Source organism: Macaca nemestrina, chromosome 18 (assembly GCF_043159975.1).
Source record: "Macaca nemestrina isolate mMacNem1 chromosome 18, mMacNem.hap1, whole genome shotgun sequence".
Lineage (NCBI taxonomy): Eukaryota > Metazoa > Chordata > Mammalia > Primates > Cercopithecidae > Macaca > Macaca nemestrina.
Window position 1 is genome coordinate 43,824,579 of NC_092142.1, and position 20,662 is coordinate 43,845,240.

Here is a 20,662-nt window from a genome sequence, read left to right on the forward strand (position 1 = left end):
AATATCCTCAGAGAAAAACTGGAAAGAAGCTTTCTGAGAAACTGCTTTGTGATGTGTGACTTCCACTCACAGAGTTACATCTGCATTTCGTGGTTCTGTTTGCTAGCCTTATTTCTGTGGAATCTGTGAACTGATATTTCGGAACCCTTTGAAGATGATAGGGCCAAATTTCGTGGTTCTGTTTGCTAGCCTTATTTCTGTGGAATCTGAGAACTGATATTTCGGATCCCTTTGAAGACTATAGGGCCAAAGGAAATATACTCCGATAACAAAGAGAAAGAAGCTTTCTGAGAACCTTCTTTTTGTTCTGTGAAGTCATCTCACCTAGTTACAGCTTTCCCCTCAAGAAGCCGTTCGCTAAGCCTGTTCTTGTGGCATTTGCAAAGTGATAATGGAAGCCCATAGAGGGCTATGGTGAAAAAGAAAATATCCTCAGGGAAAAACTGGAAAGAAGCTTTCTGAGAAACTGCTTAGTGTTCTCTTAATTCACCTCACAGAGTTACAGATTTCCCCTCAGGAAGCCGTTCGCTAAGCCTGTTGTTGTGGAATTTGCAAAGTGATATTTGGAAGCCCATAGAGGCCTATGGTGAAAAAGAAAATATCCTCAGAAAAACAGGAAAGAAGCTTTCAGAGAAATTGCTCTGTGTTCTGTGAATTCCTCTCACAGAGTTACAGCTTTCCCCTCCAGAAACCTTTCGCTAAGACTGCTCTTGAGGAATTTGCAAAGGGATATTTGTATGCCCATAGAGGCCTATGGTGAAAAAGAAAATATCCTATGATGAAATATGGAAAGAAGCTTTCTGAGCAACTGCTTTGTGATGTGTGACTTACAGTCACTGAGTTAGAGCTGTATTTCGTGGAGCTGTTTCCTATCGTTATTTCTGTGGAATCTGAGAACTGATATTTCGGATCCCTTTAAAGAATATAGGGTCAAAGGAAATATCCTCCGATGAAAATGAGAAAGAAGCTTTCTGAGAAACTTCTCTGTGATCTGTGAATTCATCTCACAAAGTTGCAGCCTTCCCCTCAGGAAGCTTTTCGCTAAGACTGTTTTTGTGCAATTTGCAAAGTGATATTTTCAAGCCCAAGGAGGGCTACAGTCACTTGGGAAATATGTTGAGATAAAAACTGGAAAGAAGCGTTCTGAGAAACTGCTCTGTGTTCTGTAACTTCATCACACAGAGTTACAGCATTCCCCTCCAAAAGCCGTTCGATAAGACTTTTCTTGTTTAATTTGCAAAGGGATACTTGGAAGCCCATAGAGGCCTAAGGTGAAAAAGAAAGCATCCTCAGATGAAAACTGGAAAGAAGCTTTCTGAGAAACTGCTTTGTGATGTGTGACTTCCACTCACTGAGTTAGGGCTGTTTTTCGTGGAGCTGTATGCTCGTCTTATTTCTGTGGAATCTGAGAACTGATATTTCGGATCCCTTTGAAGACTATAGGGCCAAAGGAAATATCCTCCAATCAAAATGAGAAAGAAGCTTTCTGGGAAACTTCTTTGAGATCTGTGAATTCATCTCACAGTTTTACAGCTTTACCCTCAAGAAGCCTTTCTCTATGACCATTCTTGTGGAATTTGCAAAGTGATATTTGGAAGCCCAATGAGGTCTTTGGTGAAAAGGGAAATATCCTCAGGTAAAAACTGGAAAGAAGCTTTCTGAGAAACTGCTCTGTGTACTGTGAATTCATCTCACAGAATTCCAGGTTTCCGTCCATAAGCCATTCGCCAAGAGTGTTCTTGTGGAATTTGCAAAGGGATATTTGGAAGCCCAAAGAGGCCTAGGGTGAAAAAGAAAATATCCTCAGATGAAAACAGGAAAGAAGCTTTCTGAGAAACTTCTTTGTGATGTGGGAATTCCAGTCACTGAGTTACAGCTCTATTTCGTGGAGCTGTTTGCTAGCTTGATTTCTGTGGAATTTGAGAACAGATATTTCTGATCCCTTTGAGACTATAAGGCCAAAGGAAATATCCACCGATCGAAATGAGAAAGATTCTTTCTGAGAAACTTCTTTGTGATCTCTCAATTCATCTCACAGAGTTACAGCTTTCCCCTAAAGAAGCCCTTCGCTAAGACTCTTCTTGTGGAATTTCCAAAGTGATATTTGGAAGTCCGTAGATGCCTATGCTGAAAAGGGAAGTATCCTGAGATGAAAACTGGAAAGAAGCTTTCTGAGAAACTGCTTTGTGATTTGCGACTTCCACTCACTGAGTTTCAGCAGTATTTCGTGCAGTTGTGTGCTTGCCTTATTTTCGTGGAATCTCAGAACTAATATTTCAGTTCCCTTTGAAGACTATAGGGCCAAAGGAAATATCCTCCGATCAAAATGAGAAAGAAGCTTTCTGACAAACTTCTTTGTGATCTGTGAATTCATCTCACAGATTTACAGCTTTTCCCTCAAGAAGCCTTTCGCTAAGACTGTTCTTGTGGAACTTGCAAAGTGATATTTGGAAGCCCAATGAGGGCTATGGTGAAAAGGGAAATATACTCACATAAAAACTGGAAAGAAGCTTTCTGAGAAACTGCTCTGTGTTCGGTGAATTCATCTCACAGAGTTCCAGCTTTCCACTCAAGGAGTCGTTTGTTAAGACTCTTGTTTTGTAATTTACAAAGGGATATACGGAAGCCTATAGAGGCCTATGGTGAAAAAGAAAATATCCTCAGATGAAAATTGGAAAGAAGCTTTCTGAGAAACTGCTTTGTGATGTGTGACTTCCACTCACTGAGTTACGGCTGTATTTCGTGGACCTGTTTGCTACCGTTATTACTGTGGAATGAGAGAACTGATATTTTGGATCCCTTTGAAGACTATAGGGCCAAAGGAAATATCCTCCGATCAAAATGAGAAAGAAGCTTTCTGAGAAACTTCTTTGTGATCTGTGAATTCATCTCACAGATTTACAGCTTTTCCCTCAAGAAGCCTTCCGCTAAGTCTGTTCCTGTGGAATTTACAAAGTGATATTTGGAAGCCCAATGATGGCTATGGTGAAAAGGGAAATATCCTCAGATAAAAACTGGAAAGAAGCTTTCTGTGAAACTGCTCTGTGTTCTGTGAATTCATCTCACAGAGTTACAGCTTTCCCCTCCAGGAGCCGTTCGCAAAGACTGTTCTTGTGGAATTTGGAAAGGGATATTTGGAATCCCATAGAGGCCTATGGTGAAAAAGAAAGTATACTCAGATGAAAACTGGAAAGAAGCTTTCTGAGAAACTGCTTTATGATGTGTGACTTCTACTCACTGAGTTACCGCTGTATTTCATGGAGCTGTTTGCTAGCCTTATTTTTCTGGAATATGAGAACTGATATTTAAGTTCCCTTTGAAGACTATAGGGCCAAAGGAAAAGTCCTCCAATCAAAATGAGAAAGAAGCTTTCTGAGAAACTTCTTTGTGATCTTGAATTCATCTCACAGATTTTCAGGTTTTCCTTCAAGAAGCATTTCGCTATGACTGTTCTTGTGGATTTGCAAAGTGATATTTTGAAGCCCAATCAGGGCTATGGTGAAAAGGGAAATATCCTCAGATAAAAACTGGAAAGAAGCTTTCTGAGAAACTGCTCAGTGTGCAGTGAATTCATCCCACAAAATTACAGCTTTCCCCTCCAGAAGCCGTTTGCTAAGACTATTTTTGTGGAAATTGCAAAGGGATCTTTGGAAGCCCATAGGGGCCTATGGTGAAAAACAAAATATCCTCAGATGAAAACTGGAAAGAAACTTTCTGAGAAACTGCTTTGTGATGTGAGAATTCCAGTCATTGACTTACAGCTCTATTTCATGGAGCTGTTTGCTAGCTTGATTTCTGTGGGATTTGAGAACAGATATTTCTGATCCCTTAAAGACTATACGTCCAAAGGAAATATCCTCCGATCAAGATGAGAAGGATGCTTTCTAAGAAACTTCTTTGTGATCTGTGAATTTATCTCACAAAGTTACAGCTTTCCCCTCAAGAAGCCTTTCGCTAAGACTGTTCTTGTGGAATTTCCAAAGGGATATTTGGAAGACGATAGAGGACTATGGTGAAAAAGAAAGTATCCTCAGATGAAAATTGGAAAGAAGCTTTCTGAGAAACTGCTTTGTGATGTTGAATTCCACTCACTGAGTTACAGCTGTATTTCATGGAGCTTTTTTGTCAGCCTTATTTCTGTGGAATCTGAGAACTGATATCTCATTTCCCATAGAAGACTGTAGTGTCAAAGAAAATATCTTCCCATCAAAATAAGAAAGAAGATTTCAGAGAAACTTCTTTGTGATCTGTGAATTCATCTCACAGATTTACAGCTTTCCCTCAAGAAGCCTTTCGCTAAGACTGTTCTTTTGGAATTTGCAAAGTGATATTTGGAAGCCCATGGAGGGCTCTGGTGAAAAGGGAAATATCCTCAGATAAAAACTGGAAAGAAGCTTTCTGAGAAACTGCTCTGTGTTCTGTTAATTCATCTCACAGAGTTACAGCTTTCCCCTCCAGAAGACGTTCACTAAGACTGTTCTTTCGGGATTTTCAAAGTGATATTTGGAAGCCCATAGAGGGCTATGGTGAAAAAGAAAATATCCTCAGGAAAAACTGGAAAGAAGATTTCTGAGAAACTGCTTTGTGATTTGTGACTTCCACTCACAGATTTACATATGTATTTCGTGGATCTGTTTGCTAGCCTTATTTCTGTGGAATGTGAGAACTGATATTTCGGATCCTTTTGAAGACTATAGGGCCAAAGGAAATATCCTTCGATAACAAAGAGAAAGAAGCTTTTTGAGAAACTTCTTTGTCTTCCGTGAAATCATCTCGCAGAGTTACGGCTTTCCCCTCAAGAAGGCTTTCACTAAGCCTATTCTTGTGGAATTGGCAAAGTGATATTTCGATGCCCATGGAGGTTTACGGTGAAAAAGGAAATATCCTCAGATGAAATATGGAAAGAAGCTTTCTGAAAAACTGCTTAGCGTTTTGTTAATTCATCTCACAGAGTACAGCTTTCCCCTCAAGAAGCCGTTCTCTAAGCCTGTTCTTGTGGAATTTGAAAAGTGATATTTGGAAGCCCATAGAGGACTATGGTGAAAAAGAAAATATCCTCAGAGAAAAACTGGAAAGAAGCTTTCTGAGAAACTGCTTTGTGATGTGTGACTTCCACTCACAGTGTTACATCTGTATTTCGTGGATCTGTTTGGTAGCCTTACTTCTTTGGAATCTGAGAACTGATATTTCAGATCCTTTGAAGACTACAGGGCCAAAGGAAATATCCTCCGATCACAAAGAGAAAGAAGCATTCTGAGAAACTTCTTTGTGTTCTGTGAAATCATCTCACAGAGTTACAGCTTTTCCTGAAGAAGTCTTTCGCTAAGCCTGTTCTTGTGGAATTTGCAAGGTGATATTTCAATGCCCATAGAGGGCTACGGTGAAAAAGGAAATATCCTCAGATGACATCTGGAAAGAAGCTTTCTGGGGAAGTGCTTAGCGTTCTGTTAATTCATCTCACAGAGTTACAGCTTTCCCCTCAAGAAGCCGTTCGCTAAGCCTGTTCTTTTGGAATTTGAAATGTGATATTTGGAAGCCCATAGAGGGCTATGGTGAAAAAGAAAATATCCACAGAGAAAAACTGGAAAGAAGCTTTCTGAGAAACTGCTTTGTGTTATGTGACTTCCACTGACAGAGTTACATCTGTATTTCGTGGATCTGATTGCTAGCCTTATTTCTGTGGAATTTGAGAACGGATATTTCAGATCCCTTTGAAGACTATAGGGCCAAAGGAAACATCCTCCGATCACAAAGAGAAAGAAGCTTTCTGAGAAACTTCTTTGTGTTCTGTGAAATCATCTCAGAGAGTTACAGCTCTCCCCTCAAGAAGCCTTTCACTAAGCCTGTTCTTGTGGAATTGGCTAATTGATATTTCGAGGCCCTTAGAGGGCTACGGTGAAAAACGAAATATCCTCCGTTGAAATCTCGAAAGATTCTATCTGATAAACTGCTTAGTTTTCTGTTAATTCATCTCATAGGGAACCAGCTTTCACCTCAAGAAGCCGTTAGCTAAGACTCCTCTTTTGGAATTTGCAAAGTGATATTTCGAGGCCCGTAGAGGGCTACGGTGAAAAAGGAAATATCCTCCGATGAAATCTGGAAAGATTCTTTCTGAAAAACTGCTTAGCGTTCTGTTAATTCGTCACATAGAGTTATAGCATTCCCCTCAAGAAGCCGTTCGCTAAGCCTGTTCTTGTGGAATTTCAAAGTGATATTTCAATGCCAATGGAGGGCTACTGTGAAAAAGGAAATATCCTCAGAAGAAATCTGGAAAGAAGCTTTCTGAGAAACTGCATAGTGGTCTGTTAATTCATCTCACAGAGTTACAGCTTTCCCATCAAGAAGCCGTTCTCTAAGCCTGTTCTTGTGGAATTTGCAAAGGGACATTTGGAAGCCCATAGTGGGATATGGGGAAAAAAAAATATCCTCAGAGAAATACTGGAAAGAAGCTTTCTGAGAAACTGCTTTGTGATGTGTGACTTCCACTCACAGATTTACACCTGTATTTCGTGGATCTGTTTGCTACCCTTATTTCTGTGGAATCTAAGAACTGATATTTCGGATCCCTTTGAAAACTATAGGGCCAAAGGAAATATCCTCCGATAACAAAGAGAAAGAACCTTTCTGAGAAACTTCTTTGTCTTCCGTGAAATCATCTCGCAGAGTTACAGCTTTCCGCTCAAGAAGCCTTTCGCTAAGCCTGTTCTTGTGGAATTTGCAAAGTGATATTTCGATGCCCATAGAGGGCTACGGTGAAAAAGAAAATATCCTCAGATGAAATCTGGGAAGAAACTTTCTGAGAAACTGCCTAGTGTTCTGTTAATTCATCTCACAGAGTTTCAGCTTTACCCTCAAGAAGCCGTTCTCTAAACCTGTTCTTGTGGAATTTAAAAAGTGATATTTGGAAGCCCATAGAGGGCTATGGTGAAAAAGAAAATATCCTCAGAGAAAAACTGGAAAGAAGCTTTCTGAGAAACTGCTTTGTGATGTGTGACTTCCACTCACAGAGTTACATCTGTATTTCGTGGATCTGTTTGCCAGCCTCATTTCTGTGCAATCTGAGAAATGATATTTGGGATCCCTTTGAAGACTATAGGGCCAAAGGAAATATCCTCGGATCACAAAGAGAAAGAAGCTTTCTGAGAAACTTCTTTGTGTTCTGTGAAATCATCTCACAGAGTTACAGCTTTCCCCTCAAGAAGCCTTTCCCTAAGCCTGTTCTTGTGGAATTGGCTAAGTGATATTTCGATGCCCGTAGAGGGCTACGGTGAAAAAGGAATTATCCTCAGATGAAATCTGGAAAGAATCTTTCTGAGAAACTGCTTAGTGTTCTGTTAATTCATCTCACAGAGTTACAGCTTTCCCCTCAAGAAGCCGTTCGCTAAGCTTGTTCCTGTGGAATTTCGAACGTGATATTTGAGAGTCCATAGAGGGTTGTGGTGAAAAAGAAAATATCCTCAGAGAAAAACTGGAAAGAAGCTTTCTGAGAAACTACTATGTGATGTGTGACTTCCTCTCACAGAGTTACAAGTGTATTTCGTGGCTCTGTTTGCTAGCCTTCTTCTGTCGAATCTGAGAACTGATATTACGGATCCCATTGAAGACTATAGGGCAAAAGGAAATACCCTCCGATCACAAAGAGATAGAAGCTTTCTGAGAAATTCTTGGTGTTCTGTGAAATCATCTCACAGAGTTACAGCTTTCCCCTCAAGAAGCCTTTCGCTAAGCCTGTTCTTTTGGAATTTGCAAACTGATATTTTGTTTCCCATAGTGCGCTACGGTGAAAAGTAAATATCCTCAGATGAAATCTGGAAAGAAGCTTTCTGAGAAACTGCTTAGCATTCTGTTAATTCATCTCACAGACTTACAGCTTTCCCCTCAAGAAGCCGTTCGCTCAGCTGGTTCTTGAGGAATTTGCCAAGTGATATTTGGAAGCCCATAGACGGCTACGGTGAAAAAGAAAATATCTTCAGAGAAAAACTGGAAAGAAGCTTTCTGATAAACTGCTTTGTGATGTGTGACTTCCACTCACAGAGTTACATCTGTGTTTCGTGGATCTGCTTACTATCCTTATTTCTGGGGAATCTGAGAACTGATAATTCGGATCCCTTTGAAGATTATAGGGCCAAAGGAAATATCCTCCGATCACAAAGACAAAGAATCTTTCTGAGAAATTTCTTTGTGTTCTGTGAAATCATCTCACAGTGTTACAGCTTACCCTTAAGAAGCATTTCGCTAAGCCTGTTCTTGTGGAATTTGCAAAGTGATATTTCGATGCCCGTAGAGGGCTAAGGTAAAAAGGAAATATCCTCAGATGTAATCTGGAAAGAAACTTTCTGAGAAACTACTTATCGTTCTGTTATTTCATCTCACAGAGTTACAGCTTTCCCCTTAAGAAGTCGTTCGTTAAGCCTGTTCTTGTGGAATTTGCAAAGTGATATTTGGAAGTCCTTAGAGGGCTATGGTGAAAAAGAAAATATCCTCAGAGAAAAATTTGAAAGAAGCTTTCTGAGAAACTGCGTTGTGATGTGTGACTTGCACTCACAGAGTTACATCTGCATTTCGTGGATCTGTTTGCTAGCCTTATTACTGTGGAATCTGAGAACGGATATTTCGGATCCCTTTAAAGACTATAGGGCCAAAGGAAATGTCCTCCGATCACAAAGAGAAAGAAACAGTCTGAGAAACTTCTTTGTGTTCTGTGAAATCATCTCACATAGTTACAGCTTTCCCCTCAAGAAGCCTTTCGCTAAGCCGGTTCTTGTGGAATTTGCAAAGTGATATTTTGATGCCCGTAGAGGGCTACGGTGAAAAAGGAAATAACCTCAGATGAAATCTGGAAAGAAGCTTTCTGAGAAACTGCTTAGCGTTCTGTAAATTCATCTCACAGAGTTACAGCTTTCCTCTCAAGAAGCCGTTCGCTAAGCCTGTTCTTGTGGATTTTGCAAAGTGATATTTGGAAGCCCATAGAGGGCTATGGTGAAAAAGAAAACATCCTCAGAGAAAAACTGGAAAGAAGCTTTCTGAGAAACTGCTTTGTGATGTGTGACTTCCACTAACAGAGTTACATCTGTATTTCGTGGATCTGTATGCTAGCCTCATTTCTGTGGAATCTGAGAACTGATATTTCGGATCCCATTGAGGGTATAGGGCCAAAGGAAATATGCCCCGATCACAAAGAGAAAGAAGATTTCTGAGAATCTTCTTTGTGTTCTGTGAAATCATCTCACAGAGCTACAGCTTTCCCCTCAAGAAGCCTTTCGCTAAGCCGGTTCTTGTGGAATTTGCAAAGTGATATTTCGATGCACATAGAGGGCTACGTTGAAAAAGGAAATATCCTCAGATGAAATCTGGAAAGAAGCTTTCTGAGAAACTGCATAGTGTTCTGTTAATTCATCTCACAGAGTTACAGCTTTCCCCTCAAGTTGCTGTTCGCTAAGCCTGTTCCTGTGGGATTTGAAAGTGATATTTGGAAGTCCATAGAGGGCTACGGTGAAAAAGAAAATATCCTTGGAGAAAAACTGGAAAGAAGCTTTCTGAGAAACTGCTATGTGATGTGTGACTTCCACTCACAGAGTTACATCTGTATTTCGTGGATCTGATTGCTAGCCTTATTTCTGTGCAATCTGAGAACTGATGTTTCGGATCCCTTTGAAGACGCTAGGGCCAAAGGAAATATCCTCGGATCACAAAGAGAAAGAAGCTTTCTGAGAAACTTCTTTGTGTTCTGTGAAATCATCTCACAGCGTTACAGCTTTCCCCTCAAGAAGCCTATCGCTAAGCCGGTTCTTGTTTAATTTGCAAAGTGATATTTCGATGCCCATGGAGGGCTACGGTGAAAAAGGAAATATCCTCAGATGAAATCCTGAAAGAAGCTTTCTGAGATACTGCATAGTGTTCTGTTAATTCAGCTCACAGAGTTACAGCTTTCCCCTCAAGAAGCCGTTCGCTAAGCCTGTTCTTTTGGAATTTGCAAAGTGATATTTGGAAGCCCATAGAGGGCTAAGGTGAAAAAGAAAATATCCTCAGAGAAAGACTGGAAAAAGCTTTCTGAGAAACTCCTTTGTGATGTGTCACTTCCACTCACAGAGTTACATCTGTATTTCGTGGATCTCTTTGCTAGCCTTATTTCGGTGGAATCTGTGAACTGATATTTCGGATCCCTTTGAAGACTATAGGGCCAAAGGATATATACTCCGATCACAAAGAGAAAGAAGCTTTCTGAGAAACTCCTTTGTGTTCTGTGAAATCATCTCACAGAGTTACAGCTTTCCCCTCAAGAAGCATTTCGCTAAGCCTATTCTTGTGGAATTTACAAAGTGATATTTCGATGCCCATAGAGGGCTACGGTGAAAAAGGAAACATCCTCAGATGAAATCTGAAAAGAAGCTTTCTGAGAAACTGCTTAGTGGTCTGTTATTTCGTCTCACAGACTTACAGCTTTCCCCTAAGGAAGCCGTTCGCTAAGCCTGTTCTTATTTAATTTGCAAAGTGATATTTTGAAGGCCATAGAGGGCTATGGAGAAAAAGAAAATATCCTCAGAGAAAAACTGAAAAGAAGCTTTCTGAGAAACTGCTTTGTGATGTGTGACTTCCACTCACAGAGTTACATCTGCATTTCGTGGATCTGTTTGCTAGCCTTATTTCTGTGCAATCTGAGAACTGATATATCGGATCCCTTTGAAGACTATAGGGCCAAAGGAAATATCCTCCCATAACAAAGAGAAAGAAGTTTTCTGAGAAACTTCTTTGTGTTCTCTGAAATCATCTCACAGAGTTACACCTTTCCCCTCAAGAAGCCTATCGCTAAGCCTGTTCTTGTTTAATTTGCAAAGTGATATTTCGATGCCCATAGAGGGCTACGGTGAAGAAGGAAATATACTCAGATGAAATCTGGAAAGAAGATTACTGAGAACGGCATAGCGTTCTGTTAATTCATCTCACAGAGTTAGAGCTTTCCCCTCACGAAGCCGTTCGCTAAGCCTGTTCTTGTGGAATTTGCAAAGTGATATTTGGAAGCCCATAGAAGGCTATGTTGAAAAAGAAAATATCCTCAGAGAAAAACTGGAAGGAAGCTTTCCGAGAAACTGTTTTGTGATGTGTGATTTCCACTCACAGAGTTACATCTGTACTTCGTGGATCTGTTTGCCAGCCTTATTTTTGTGGAATCTGAGAACTGATATATTGGATCCCTTTGAAGACTATAGGGCCAAAGGAAATATCCTCCCATAACAAAGAGAAAGAAGTTTTCTGAGAAACTTCTTTGTGTTCTTTGAAATCATCTCACAGAGTTACAGCTTTCCCTTCAAGAAGCCTTTCGCTAAGCCTGATCTTGTGTAATTTGCAAAGTGATATTTCGATACCCATAGAGGGCTACGGTGAAAAACGAAATATCCTCAGATGAAACCTGGAAAGAAGCTTTCTGAAAAACTGCTTAGTGTTTTGTTAATTCATTTCACAGAGTTACAGCTTTCACCTCAAGAAGCCATTCGCTAAGCCTGTTCTTGTGGAATTTGCAAAGTGATATTTGGAAGCCCATAGAGGGCTACGGGTGAAAAAGAAAATATCCTCAGAGAAAAACTGGAAAGAAGCTTTCAACGAAACTGCTTTTGGTTGTGTGACTTCCACTCACAGAGTTACATCTCTATTTCGTGGAACTGTTTGCTAGCCTTATTTCTGTGGAATGGGAGTACTGATATTTCGGATCCCTTTGAAGACTATAGGGCCAAAGGAAATATCCTCGGATCACAAAGAGAAAGAAGCTTTCTCAGAAACTTCTTTGTGTTCTGTGAAATCATCTCACAGAGTTACAGCTTTCAACTCAAGAAGCCTTTCGCTAAGCCTGTTCTTGTGGAATTTTCAAAGTGATATTTGGAAGCCCATAGAGGGCTATGGTGAAAAAGAAAGTATCCTCAGAGAAAAACTGGAAAGAAGCTTTCTGAGAAACTGCTTTGTGATGTGTGACTTCCACTCACAGAGCTACATCTGTATTTCGTGGATCTGTTTGCTAGCCTTATTTCTGTGCAATCTGAGAACTGATATTTCGGATCCCTTTGAAGACTATAGGGCCAAAGGAAATATCCGCCGATCACAAAGAGAAAGAAGCTTTCTGAGAAACTTCGTTGTGTTCTGTGAAATCATCTCACAGATATACAGCTTTCCCCTCAAGAAGCCTATCGCTAAGCCTGTTCTTGTGGAATTTGCAAAGTGATATTTGGAAGCCCATAGAGGGCTATGCTGAAAAAGAAAATATCCTCAGAGAAAAACTGGAAAGAATCTTTCTGAGAAACTGCTTTGTGATGTGTGACTTCCACCAACAGAGTTACATCTGTATTTCGTGGATATGTTTGCTAGCCTTATTTCTGTGGAATCTGAGAACTGATATTTCGGATCCCTTTGAAGACTGTAGGGCCAAAGGAAATATACTCCGATCACAAAGAGAAAGAAGCTTTCTGAGAAACTCCTTCGTGTTCTGTGAAATCATCTCACAGAGTTACAGCTTTCCCCTCAAGAAGCATTTCGCTAAGCCTGTTCTTCTGTAATTTGCAAAGTGATACTTCAATGCCCATAGAGGGCTACGGTGAAAAAGGAAATATCCTCAGAAGAAATCTGAAAAGAAGCTTTCTGAGAAACTACTTAGTGTTCTGTTAATTCGTCTCACAGAGTTACAGCTTTCACCTCAAGAAGCCTTTCTCTAAGCCTGTTCTTGTGGAATTTGCAAAGGGATATTTCGATGTCCATAGGGGGCTATGGTGAAAAAGAAAATATCCTCACAGGAAATCTGGAAAGAAGTTTAGTGAGAAAATGCTTTGTGATGTGTGACTTCCACTCACTGAGTTTTATCTGTATTTCCTGGTTCTGTTTGCTAGTCTTATTTCCGTGGAATCTGAGAACGGATATTTCGGATCCCTTTGTAGACTATAGGGCCAAAGAAATACCCTCCGATAACAAAGAGAAAGAAGCTTTCTGAGAAACTTCGTTGTGTTCTGTGAAACCATCTCACAGAGTAACAGCTTTCCCCTCAAGAAGCCTTTCACTAAGCCTGTTATTGTGGAATTTGCAAAGTGATATTTGGAAGCCCATAGAGGGCTATGTTGAAAAAGAAAATATCCTCAGAGAAAAACTGGAAAGAAGCTTTCAACGAAACTGCTTTTGGTTGTGTGATTTCCACTCACAGAGTTACATCTCTATTTCGTGGAACTGTTTGCTAGCCTTATTTCTGTGGAATGGGAGTACTGATATTTCGGATCCCTTTGAAGACTATAGGGCCAAAGGAAATATCCTCGGATCACAAAGAGAAAGAAGCTTTCTCAGAAACTTCTTTGTGTTCTGTGAAATCATCTCACAGAGTTACAGCTTTCAACTCAAGAAGCCTTTCGCTAAGCCTGTTCTTGTGGAATTTTCAAAGTGATATTTGGAAGCCCATAGAGGGCTATGGTGAAAAAGAAAGTATCCTCAGAGAAAAACTGGAAAGAAGCTTTCTGAGAAACTGCTTTGTGATGTGTGACTTCCACTCACAGAGCTACATCTGTATTTCGTGGATCTGTTTGCTAGCCTTATTTCTGTGCAATCTGAGAACTGATATTTCGGATCCCTTTGAAGACTATAGGGCCAAAGGAAATATCCGCCGATCACAAAGAGAAAGAAGCTTTCTGAGAAACTTCGTTGTGTTCTGTGAAATCATCTCACAGATATACAGCTTTCCCCTCAAGAAGCCTATCGCTAAGCCTGTTCTTGTGGAATTTGCAAAGTGATATTTGGAAGCCCATAGAGGGCTATGCTGAAAAAGAAAATATCCTCAGAGAAAAACTGGAAAGAATCTTTCTGAGAAACTGCTTTGTGATGTGTGACTTCCACCAACAGAGTTACATCTGTATTTCGTGGATATGTTTGCTAGCCTTATTTCTGTGGAATCTGAGAACTGATATTTCGGATCCCTTTGAAGACTGTAGGGCCAAAGGAAATATACTCCGATCACAAAGAGAAAGAAGCTTTCTGAGAAACTCCTTCGTGTTCTGTGAAATCATCTCACAGAGTTACAGCTTTCCCCTCAAGAAGCATTTCGCTAAGCCTGTTCTTCTGTAATTTGCAAAGTGATACTTCAATGCCCATAGAGGGCTACGGTGAAAAAGGAAATATCCTCAGAAGAAATCTGAAAAGAAGCTTTCTGAGAAACTGCTTAGTGTTCTGTTAATTCGTCTCACAGAGTTACAGCTTTCACCTCAAGAAGCCTTTCTCTAAGCCTGTTCTTGTGGAATTTGCAAAGGGATATTTCGATGTCCATAGGGGGCTATGGTGAAAAAGAAAATATCCTCACAGGAAATCTGGAAAGAAGTTTAGTGAGAAAATGCTTTGTGATGTGTGACTTCCACTCACTGAGTTTTATCTGTATTTCCTGGTTCTGTTTGCTAGTCTTATTTCCGTGGAATCTGAGAACGGATATTTCGGATCCCTTTGTAGACTATAGGGCCAAAGAAATACCCTCCGATAACAAAGAGAAAGAAGCTTTCTGAGAAACTTCGTTGTGTTCTGTGAAACCATCTCACAGAGTAACAGCTTTCCCCTCAAGAAGCCTTTCACTAAGCCTGTTATTGTGGAATTTGCAATGTGATATTTGGAAGCCCATAGAGGGCTATGTTGAAAAAGAAAATATCCTCAGAGAAAAACTGGAAAGAAGCTTTCTGAGAAACTGCTTTGTGATGTGTGACTTCCACTCACAGAGTTACATCTGTATTTCGGGGATCTGTTTGCTAGCCTCATTTTTGTGGAATCTGAGAACTGATATATCAGATCCCTTTGAAGACTGTAGGGCCAAAGGAAATATCCTCCCATAACAAAGAGAAAGAAGTTTTCTGAGAAACTTCTTTGTGTTCTTTGAAATCAGCTCTCAGAGTTACACCTTTCCCTTCAAGAAGCCTTTCACTAAGCCTGATCTTCTGGAATTGGCTAAGTGATATTTCGATGCCCATAGAGGGCTACGGTGAAAAACGAATTATCCTCAGATGAAACCTGGAAAGAAGCTTTCTGAGAAACTGCTAGGTGTTCTGTGAATTCATCTCACAGAGTTACAGCTTTCTCCTCAAGAAGCCGTTCGCTAAGCCTGTTCTTGTGGAATTTGCAAAGTGATATTTGGAAGCCCATGGAGGGCTATGGTGAAAAAGAAAATATCCTCAGAGAGAAACTGGAAAGAAGCTTTCAAGGAAACTGCTTTGTGATGTGTGACTTACAATCACAGAGTTACATCTGTATTTTGTGGATCTGTTTGCTAGCCTTATTTCTGTGAAATCTGAGTACTGATATTTCGGATCCCTTTGAAGACTATAGGGCCAAAGGAAATATCCTCCGATCACAAAGAGAAAGAAGCTTTCTGAGAAACGTCTTAGTGTTCTGTGAAATCATCTCACAGAGTTACAGCTTTCAACTCAAGAAGCCTTTCGCTAAGCCTGTTCTTGTGGAATTTGCAAAGTGATATTTGGAAGCCCATAGAGGTATCTGCTGAAATAGAAAATATCCTCAGAGAAAAACTGGAAAGAAGCTTTCGGTGAAACTGCTTTGAGATGTGTGACTTTCACTCACAGAGTTACATCTGTATTTTGTGTATCTGTTTGCTAACCTTATTTCTGTGGATTCTAAGAACTGATATTTCGGATGCCTTTGAAGACTATAGGAACAAAGGATATATCCGTCGATCACAAACCGAAAGAAGCTTTCTGAGAAACTTCTTTGTGTTCAGTGAAATCATCTCACAGAGTTACAGCTTTCCCGTTAAGAAGCCTTTCGCTAAGCCTGTTCTTGTTTAATTTGCAAAGTGATATTTCGATGCTCTTAGAGGGCTACGGTGAAAAAGGAAATATCGTCAAATGAAATCTGCAAAGAAGCTTTCTGAGAAACTGCTTAGTGTTCTGTTAATTAATCTCACAGAGTTAGAGCTTACCCTTCAAGAAGCCATTCACTAACCCTGTTTTTGTTGAATTTGCAAAGTGATATTTGGAAGCCCATAGACGGCTATGGTGAAAAACAAAATATCTTGAGAGAAAAACTGGAAAGAAGCTTTCTGAGAAACTGCTTTGTGATGTGTGACTTCCACTCACAGAGTTACATCTGTATGTCGTGGATCTGTTTGCTAGCCTTATCTGTGGAATTTGAGAACTGATATTTCGGACCCCTTGAAGACTATAGGGCCAAAAGAAATATCTTCCGGTCATAATGATAAAGAAGCTTTCTGAGAAACATGTTTGAATTCTGTGAAATCATCTCACAGAGTTACAGCTTTCCCTTCAAGAAGCCTTTTGCTAAGCCTGTTTTTGTGGAATTTCCAAAGTGATATTTCCATGCCCATAGGGGGCTATGGTGAAAAAGAAAATATCCTCAGAGGAAATCTGGAAAGAAGCTTTCTGAGAAACGGCTAAGTGTTCTGTTAATTCATCTCACAGAGATACAGCTTTCCCCTCAAGAAGCCGTTCGCTAAGCCTGTTGTTGAGGAATTTGCCAAGTGATATTTGGAAACCCATAGAGGGCTATGGTGCAAAAGAAAATATCCTCAGATGAAATCTGGAGAGAAGCTTTCTGAGAAACTGCTTAGTGTTCTGTTAATTCATCTCACAGAGTTACATCTGTATTTCATGGATCTCTTTGCTAGCCTTCTTTCTGTGGAATCTGAGAACAGATATTTCGGATCCCTTTGAAGACTATAGGGTCAAAGGAAATATCCTCCGATAACAAAGAGAAAGAAGCTTTCTGAGAAACTGCATAGTGTTCTGTTAATTCATCTCACAGAGTTTCAGCTTTCCCCTAAGAAGTCTTTCGCTAAGCCTGTTCTTGTGGAATTTGAACAGTGTTATTTGGAAGCCCATAGAGGGATCTGCTGAAAAAGAAAATATCCTCAGAGAAAAACTGGAAACAAGCTTTCTGAGAAACTGCTTTGTGATGTGTGACTTCCACTCACAGAGTTACATCTGTATTTCGTGGATCTCTTTGCTAGCCTTATTTCTGTGGAATCTGAGAACTGATAATTCGGATCACTTTGAAGACTATAGGGCAAAGGAAATACCCTCCGATCACAAAGAGAAAGATGCTTTCTGAGAAACTTCTTTGTGTTCTGTGAAATCATCTCACAGAGTTACAGCTTTCCCCTCAAGAAGCCTTCCGCTAAGCCGGTTCTTGTGGAATTTGCAAAGTGATATTTCGATGCCCATAGAGGGTACGGTGACAAAGGAAATATCCTCAGATGAAATCTGGAAAGAAGCTTTCTGAGAAAATGCATAGTGTTCTGTTAATTCATCTCACAGAGTTACAGCTTTCCCATCAAGAAGCCGTTCGCTAAGTCTGTTCTTGTGGGATTTGCAAAGTGATATTTGGAAGCACATAGAGGGCTATGGTGAAAAAGAAAATATCCTCAGAGAAAAACTGGAATGAAACTTTCTGAGAAACTGCGTTGTGATGTGTGACTTCCACTCACAGAGTTACACCTGTATTTCGTGGATCTGTTTGCTAGCCTTATTACTGTGGAATCTGAGAACTGATATTTCGGATCCCTGTGAGGACTACAGGGCCAAAGGAAATACCCTCCGATCACAAAGAGAAAGAAGCTTTCTGAGAAACTCCTTTGTATTCTGTGAAATCATCACAAAGAGATACAGCTTTCCCCTCAAGAAGGCTTTCGCTAAGCCTGTTCTTGTGGAATTTGCAAAGTGATATTTCGATGCCCATAGAGGGCTACGGTGAAAAAGGAAATATCCTCAGATGAAAACTCGAAAGAAGCTTTCTGAGAAACTTCTTAGTGTTCTGTTAATTCGACTCACAGGGTTACAGATTTCCCCTAAAGAAGCCGTTCGCTAAGCCTGTTCTTATTTAATTTGCAAAGTGATATTTGGAAGCCCATATTGGGCTATGGTGAAAAAGAATATATCCTCAGAGAAAAATTATAAAGAAGCTTTCTGAGAAACTGCTTTGTGATGTGCGACTTCCACTCACAGAGTTACATCTGTATTTCGTGGATCTGTTTGCCAGCCTTATGTCTGTGGAATCTGAGAACTGATATTTCGGATCAATTGAAGACTATAGGGCCAAAGGAAATATCCTCCGATCGCAAAGAGAAAGAAGCTTTCTGAGAAACTTCTTTGTGTTCTGTGAAATCATCTCACAGATTTACAACTTTCCCCTCAAGAAGCCTTTCTCTAAGCCTGTTCTTCTGGAATTTGCAAAGTGATATTTGGAAGCCCATGGAGGGTTACAGTGAAAAAGGAAATATCCTCAGATGAAAACTGGAAAGAAGCTTTCTGAGAAACTGCCCAGTGTTCTGTGAAATCATCTCACAGAGATACAGCTTTCCCCTCAAGAAGCGTTTCGCTGAGCCTGTTCTTGTGGAATTTGCAAAGTGATTTTTCGATGCCCATAGAGGGCTATGGTGAAAAAGAAAATATCGTCAGAGGAAATCTGGAAAGAAGTTTTCTGAGAAAATGCTTTGTGATGTGTGACTTCCACTCACTGAGTTATATCTGTTTTTCGTGGATCTGTTTGCTAGGCTTATTTCTGTGGAATCTGACTACTGATATTTCCGATCCCTTTGAAGACTATAGGGCCCAAGCAAATATCCTCCGATCAAAAAGAGAAAGAAGCTTTCTGAGAAACTTCTTTCTGTGCTGTGAAATTATCTCACAGAGTTACAGCTTTCAACTCAAGAAGCCTTTCCCTAAGCCTGTTCTTGTGGAATTTGAAAAGTGATATTTGGAAGCCATAGAGGGCTGGGGTGAAAAAGAAAATATCCTCAGAGAAAAATTGGAAAGAAGCTTTCTGGGAAACTGCTTTGTGATGTATGACTTCCACTCACAGGGTTACATCTGTATTTCGTGGATCTGTTTGCTAGCCTTATTTCTGTGGAATCTGAGAACTGATATTTCGGATCCCTTTGAAGACTATAGGGCCAAAGGAAATATCCTCCGATCCAAAGAGAAAGAAGCTTTCTGAGAAACTTGTTTGTATTCTGTGAAGTCATCTCACAGAGTACTGCTTTCCCCTCAAGAAGCCTATCTCTAAGCCTGTTCTTGTGGTATTTGCAAAGTGATATTTCGATGCTCAAAGAGGGCTACGGTGAAAAAGGAAATATCCTCAGATGAAATCTGGAAAGAAGCTTTCTGAGAAACGACTTAGTGTCCTGTTAATTCATCTCACAGAGTTACAGCTTTCCCCTCAAGAAGCCGTTCACTAAGCCTGTTCTTGTGGAATTTGCAAAGTGATATTTGGAAGCCTATATAGGGCTATGGTGAAAAAGAAAATATCCTCAGAGAAAAACTGGAAAGAAGCTTTCAAGGAAACTGCTTTGTGATTTGTGACTTCCACTCACAGAGTTACATCTGTATTTCGTGGATCTGTTTGCTAGCCTTATTTCTGTGGAATCTGAATACTGATATTTCGGATCCATTTGAAGACTATAGGGCCAAAGTAAATATCCTCCGATCACAAAGAGAAAGAAGCTTTCTGAGAAACTTCTTTGTGTTCTATGAAATCATCCCACAGAGTTACAGCTTTCCCCTCAAGAAGCCTTTCGCTAAGCCTGTTCTTGAGGAATTTGCAAAGTGATATTTCAATGCCCAAAGAGGGCTACAGTGAAAAAGGAAATATCCTCACATGAAATCTGGAAAGAAGCTTTCTGAGAAACTGCTTAGTGTTCTGTTAATTCATCTCACAGAGTTACAGCTTTCCTCTCAAGAAGCCGATCGCTAAGCCTGTTCTTGTGGAATTTGCAAAGTGATGTTTCGATGCCCGTAGAGGACTATGGTGCAAAAGTAAATATCCTCAGATGAAATTTGGAAAGATGCTGTCTGAGAAACTGCTATGCGTTCCGTTAATTCTTCTCACAGAGTTACAGCTTTCTCCTCAAGAAGCCGTTCGCTACACCTGTTCTTGGGGAAATTGCAACGTGATATTTGGAAGCCCATAGAGGGCTATAGTGAAAAAGAAAATATCCTCAGAGAAAAACTGGAAAGAAGCTTTCTGAGAAACTGCTAGGTGTTCTGTTAATTCATCTCACAGAGTTACATCTGTATTTCGTGGATCTCTTTGCTAGCATTATTTCTGTGGATCTGAGAAATGATATATCGGATCCCTTTGAAGACTATAGGGCCAAAGGAAATATCCTCCCATAACAAAGACTAAGAAGTTTTCTGAGAAACTTCTTTGTGTTCTGTGAAATCATCTCAGAGAGTTACAGCTTTCCCCTCAAGAAGCCTTTCGCTAAGCCTGTTAATGTTTAATTTGCAAAGTGATAATTCGATGCCCCTAGAGGGCTACGGTGAAAAAGGAAATATCCTCAGATGAAATATGGAAAGAAGTTTTCTGAGAATCTGCTTAGTGTTCTGTTAATTCATCTCACAGAGTTACAGCTTTCCCCTCAAGAAGCCGCTCGCTAAGCCTCTTCTTGTGGAATTTGCAAAGTGATATTTGGAAGCCCCTAGTGGGATATGGTGAAAAAGAAAATATCCTCAGAGAAATACTGGAAAGAAGCTTTCTGAGAAACTGCTTTGTGATGTTTGACTTCCACTCACAGAGTTACATCTGTATTTCGTGGATCTCTTTGCTAGCCTTATTTTTGTGGGATCGGAGTACTGATATTCCGGATCCCTTTGAATTCTATAGGTCCACAGGAAGTATACCCTGATAACAA

At 40.2% G+C, this 20,662-nt stretch overlaps 1 pseudogene; it reads left to right on the forward strand.

Annotated features, from left to right (window-relative positions):
- Positions 1-626: 626 nt before the first annotated feature.
- On the forward strand, positions 627-19,922 carry LOC139359760 (uncharacterized; annotated as a pseudogene).
- The last annotated feature ends 740 nt before the right edge of the window (positions 19,923-20,662 follow it).